This window comes from Mus pahari, chromosome 14 (assembly GCF_900095145.1).
Source record: "Mus pahari chromosome 14, PAHARI_EIJ_v1.1, whole genome shotgun sequence".
NCBI classification, from domain to species: Eukaryota; Metazoa; Chordata; class Mammalia; order Rodentia; family Muridae; genus Mus; species Mus pahari.
The window spans coordinates 63,142,125-63,147,604 of NC_034603.1; the positions used below are offsets into that span (position 1 = coordinate 63,142,125).

Consider the following 5,480-nt stretch of genomic DNA (forward strand, 5'->3'; position numbering starts at 1 on the left):
GAAGGGAGTCGCGAGACGTCGGAGCGGCGGCCACGTAGCGCTGCGGCGGCGGCGGCGGCGGCGGCGGCGGCGGCCGAGGCCGGGTCTGAGGAGCGGCCCAAGAGCGCAGACGTTGGGCAGGGGGGAGGGGCCGGCCCGGCGGGCGGTGGGGACTGGAGCGACGCGGCGCGGCGCGGCGACAGGCCCCCGCCGCGGGGATGGGCCGCCGAAGCGGCGGCGGCGGTGGCGGCGGTGGCGGCGGCGGCGGCCCGGGTGAGTAGGAGCCCTTTCCCCGCGCTCTCGCCTCCCGCCGCGGCGGCGCCCTGGCAGCCGCGTTTCCTCTGCGCCCGGCTGGGCTGGCCGGGCCGGCGGAGCCTGCGCCGAGGCAGCTGCGTGCGCTAGGCCGGAGCAGCCCCCATCCGGCGGGCAGGCCCCGGGCGCTGCGCGTCTGCCGCTTGGCCCGGGGTGCCCGCTCCGTACCCCCGCCCCCGTTCTCCGGGACCCCAGTTTAGCTGCAGTTTTTGCAGCGAGTGGGCTCGCCTAGAGGCCTGACGGGGTGGCCGGGGTGCACGGGTTAGTAGGCTGCGGAGAGCATTCTCTTGCCCTGCAGCTGGTGGCTTGCACCCACTACCTCCCCCGCCGTGCGGTTGCGCCCAAACCTCCAGCCCTCGAGAGTATTGTGGCACCAGGAGATAACACGCATGTGATGTACACTCGCCACCCGCAGCACCACACTCAGCCCAGTGGGCGATGCAGACCATTCTCCACCCCTACTTCGTTCACCCCTCCAATCAGGCTTTACTGAAGAGTCCCAGGTCGGAGACACCAAAGAGAGAGACACCCCTGTTACATCTCTATGAAACGTGTTCGTTGTCGAGGGATGACTCTTGTAGAAATGATAGATGTCTCTGCCTTGCCTCGAAATCAGTCTTTAGGATTTAAGATCCTGTGTGCTCCTCTTTGAAGCGGGCCGGTCTTTGATTACATCTAGCTTATCTCTCCCCCAACAACAACATCAGGAACACGCACGAGCACACACACACACACACACACACACGCACATGCACACGCACACTCGCACATTTCCCGATTGCGGAACGGCCCCTGTCATTGCGGATCCATTGTCAGAAGTGGCCTGTGCCAATCAAAGGAATGTGCCTTTGGAGGAAGATGTTTTTTCACAACTAAGCTACAGGATGTCAACCGGTCTTTGGTTCCCCCCCCCCCGCCCCCCGGATCTTACCCATGTTTAAGCACCTTCATGGTGTTTACCTTAATGGCTTTTCCAGCGTGCTCTCAGTACCACCTGAACGACGCTCCCCCCCCCCGCCCCCAGTTAATTAGATATCTACTGCACACAGTAATTTCATCGGTTTTGTTGTTGCTGCTGATGTTGCTGCGATGCTTAACATAACAAGGCATAGCCTTTGGGATGAAGGTCTATATACTTTTTTTCAAACGATGGTCAGGTCCCGTATTGTTCTGAGAAAGGCAAGGAGCAGTCCATGCTTTGTTGACAGCATGTATGTTTGCTTAGGAAAGGAAATCTGCTCGGATGTGGCAGGTGATGTTCCCCCGTGGGGCTGGTCTGTGGTGGGTATGTGACCTTATGTCAACTGCTTGCTTATTTGAATCACCACTGTGCACATGTGTTCACATAGATACTGTCTTTAGTATAAAAGATTCACCGCTAAATTAAACTTTTCACTAGGGCCGAGGAAGTCTTTAGGACCCTTTGCATTGAAATTCATACATGATTTTGTATGTAACTACACAATCATCTCGAAGCTGGTCCAGGGACCTCAAGTTTAGGATCTGTGTTATGCAAAAGTGAAAGCAGTTTGAGTTTGTGTTTTGTTTCTCTTAGGCATTAGACCTACTGTGGCCCTGGAATAAAGAGCAGGGGAGCTTGCATAGGAATCATTGTAGGGTTTTTTTTTAATTGAAAACTTTTTTTTAGATTTTATTTTATGTATATGCATGTTTTATCTGCGTGTATGTGCACCGTGTGTATGCCTGGTGCCCACAGGGGTTTAAAAAAAAAAAGTGGTAGAACCCCTGGAACTAGAGTTAAGGATGGTTGTGAGGCACCATGTTGGTGCTGGGAATAGAACCTGAGTTCTCTCTGTAAGAGCAACAAGTGCTCTTAACTACTGAGCCATCTCTCAGATGGCTTATTATTGTCTTGGCTTCTTTGAAGGAAGGCCAGTTTGAAATTATATTTTTCCCATCTTCCTGTAAAAAGTCGAAGAATCATTCAGAAGAGATTAAAACTAGAGACAGAATCATCTACATTTGACCAGTGATCCTTTACCTTCCTGGCATATTCTGATAGTAGCAAAATTCAACAGCCAAGTGTGTACTCTGTTTTATAGTCTGTAAGGGACTCTGCAGTGCTTAAAGATTGAGACTGATCTCGTTGTCACCTCATGGTGGAACACCTGTCCGGGGCTGAGGCTTTTTTCTCTACTTTGCTAAATCTGATTTCATGGCACATCGAAACCATCCATTTTGATGGGCAGATTTCTGTTATAATTGGAATATTTACTCTCCACATTCAGAATCCAAGGCTGAGGATGAACTTTGCACCATCCTATCAAAAAGCAGTTGATAAATGTCAGTGTGTGTGTTTAATTTACTCTGCATTCAGTCTTCATCTTTTGATCATATTTCAACCAAGAGACATGTGTTCCAGCTTACGATAGTGCTGTGATGGGCAGTGATGGTAATCACAGTTTCTAGGTCTCTATGAGCATAAAGTTTCCACTTTAAAAAAAAAAATTAATTGGTGTTCTGAGAGCTTAAGGAATTCCTGGCATTAACTAGCATTTTGAAAGGCAAAAGAGGCTTGGGATCTTGCATAGAACCTGTTCCACACATCTGAAGAATAGCATTTATTCTAATAATTATGCAGTGTATGCTGTGATGTTTGAAAGTATGCTGAAGTTGCATATGCTGCATTTTTATTACCTAATATGCATGACTGAAGTGACTTATTACAGGTTATTTTTTTTGTTGGTGGCACGCCTGTAGTTTTATAATCTGAATTATTTGCCTAGCCTAGACGCAAAGGACTTCAAAGTTGCAAACATGTTATTTTTCTTTGTTAGTGAATGTAGTGTTAGAGGAGGACCACTGGTGTCTAGGGGAACAATTGCTTACTTGGTTTAGTTTTGCAGAACCTATTCTAACCAGTCACCTAACTAGTTAAACACCCACATACCATGGAACAGCTGATCAAGTAACACTTCAGACTGTGAGAACAGCATTCTCTCTCTGCTTGCCAGATTCAGAACATGGAATCTGGGAAACAATTGCACAGTATAGCAGTGAGATGGTGGAGCGAGCAGGAGTGATGCCAGCTCACCCTCATTAGCGCCGACAGCTTCTGTCTCCTCACTCCTTCAGACAGCCTTTCCTTAGGAGACTTCAGACCAGCCGCTCCTCTCTGCAAGTATTGCAGATCTGCTTCCAGACGCCCAGAAGAGCTCTTTTCATTTGTGTTCGAAGTTTGGGAAGTAAGCTTATGGGATGGTAAGAAAATTCTTTTCAAGTCTGTAGGAAATACGGATAAATGATAGAGATAGATTTGTGGGTTACTGATGTGATTTTTGGTTTTACACGTCTGAAGCCTATCCAAGAAACAAACTGTAATGTGAACTATACTTTTCTCTCTTTTCTCATAGGTTTTTGATGATTGCACCAAGATTGGGAGTATATACTTGAGTTTCTTTACCCTTGTTCTAAAAAGTCAGTTGAGAAATAGGAAACTGTGGAGGAAAGACTGGATTGTCTTAGCGTTTGAACAAATAGTCTTTGAAACTAGTTCTTCTGGACTGGCTGACCTGTCTCCCGGGTCACCCATGGGTTTGTGACAGACACTCTTTTAGGTATGATGTTTTTCTCGGCTCTTGTCTTTGAGACAAGTAGTGTGTGTGTTGACTCTGATAGGGATGAACTGGCATTTCGGTTGGTGACCTTAGCTAAAGGTTGCTTGGAGTCAGGTAAGTTAGGCTGATATTCCAGTCCCACGGTTTCCTGGCCTTACGGCATTGAAGAAATCTTTGATTTCTTTCCCCTCAGTTTCCTCATCAGTACAATGAGATTTCTTGTGAGGATTAGAGATAAAGTATGCAAATTCTGAGCACACTTAGTTCCTGGTGTATGTTCATGTTAGGAGCTTGGTAAATGGTGGGATTTGGAGAATGCTATCATGAAAGTAGAGTGAATATCTCCTTAACTTATGACAAGAGTGGAAGTTTGGTGGATTTCTTCTGTTTGCATAGATTTAGGATGAAGAGATTGCAGATATTTGATTTGGAGCCTGGCTGTGTCTTGCAGGTGCAGCACGATTGTTAGAGCTGTCTTGTTAGTGTATGTGATTTGTTAGCTGGTTAAGACATAGAGTCAATAAACCTCACTCCAGATTCTGTAACATTACCTTGCAGGCTGTGCTTCTTTTTAAGCCCATTCAGAGCTTATGTGGTTAAAAGGGTGTTTTAGGGGGCTGAGGGGATGGCTCAGCAGTTAAGAGTCCAATTCTCAGCACCCATATGGCAACTTACAACTGTCTATAACTCAAGTTCCACGAGAGCTAACACCCTCACACCGACAGACATGCAGACAAAACACCAAAGTACACGAACTAAAAATAAGTAATTTAAAAGGGGGAGGTGTTTTAGGACATTAATGTATCTCAATGAGTTCTGTATCAGAGTCAAATCATGTGGAAAGTCTTGTGTAAATTATCATGGTTAATGCAAGCCGTAAAGTGCTTGGTAGAGTTAGTAGAGACATCAGATGCTTATTTTAGTTAATCTGTTTATTTATATAGCAGTTATGTTTGACTTGAAAATACTTATGTATATTTTGTGAAAATACTCATGAGAAATCCCAGTCTGAATTTTTGATCATGAACTGTCAGTAGAACTAAAAGTTTGTATGTGCTTTATACATTTTTTTCCTTTGTGGGGAAAGGAATGAAAAGTAAGGCATTTCACCTGTTAAATTTAATTAACTATGTGCTATAGATTATGTATGTAGCCTTGCTTATTAGTTAAAAAAAATAAAAAAGCAGTTTTATGGTAAAACATGACATCATATTTCCTTTTAAAGATAGATTATCAATTGCTTTGAAAAATATCAGGCTGTGGTGGTACACATCTTTAATCTCAGCACTTAGGAGGCAGAGATAAACAGATCTCTGTGAGTTTGAGGCCAACCTGGTCTACCGAATGAGTTCTAGGGCTATATAGAGAAACCCTGTCTCAAAAAGAAAACAAACAAACAAACAAACAAAAAGAAAGAAAGGGGGCTAGAGATATGGCTCAGCAGTTAAGAGCACTGACTGCTCTTCTGAAGGTCCTAAGTTCAAATCCCAGCAACCACATGGTGGCTCACAACCATCTGTAATAAGATCTGTTGCCCTGTTCTGCTGTGTCTGAAGACAGCTACAGTGTACTTAGATATAATAAATAAATCTTTTTTTTAAAAAAAAAAAA

The 5,480-nt window shown here is 45.4% G+C and overlaps 1 protein-coding gene across 1 annotated transcript in view; it reads left to right on the forward strand.

The window, feature by feature from the left end:
* The first annotated feature begins 233 nt into the window (after positions 1-233).
* Positions 234-5,480, forward strand: part of Znf652 (zinc finger protein 652) — a 60,721-nt gene continuing 55,474 nt past the window's right edge. Inside the window, exon 1 of the mRNA XM_021212779.2 lies at positions 234-252. The gene's annotated coding sequence lies outside the window, so the exon portion shown is untranslated. The remainder of the gene's footprint in view (positions 253-5,480) is intronic.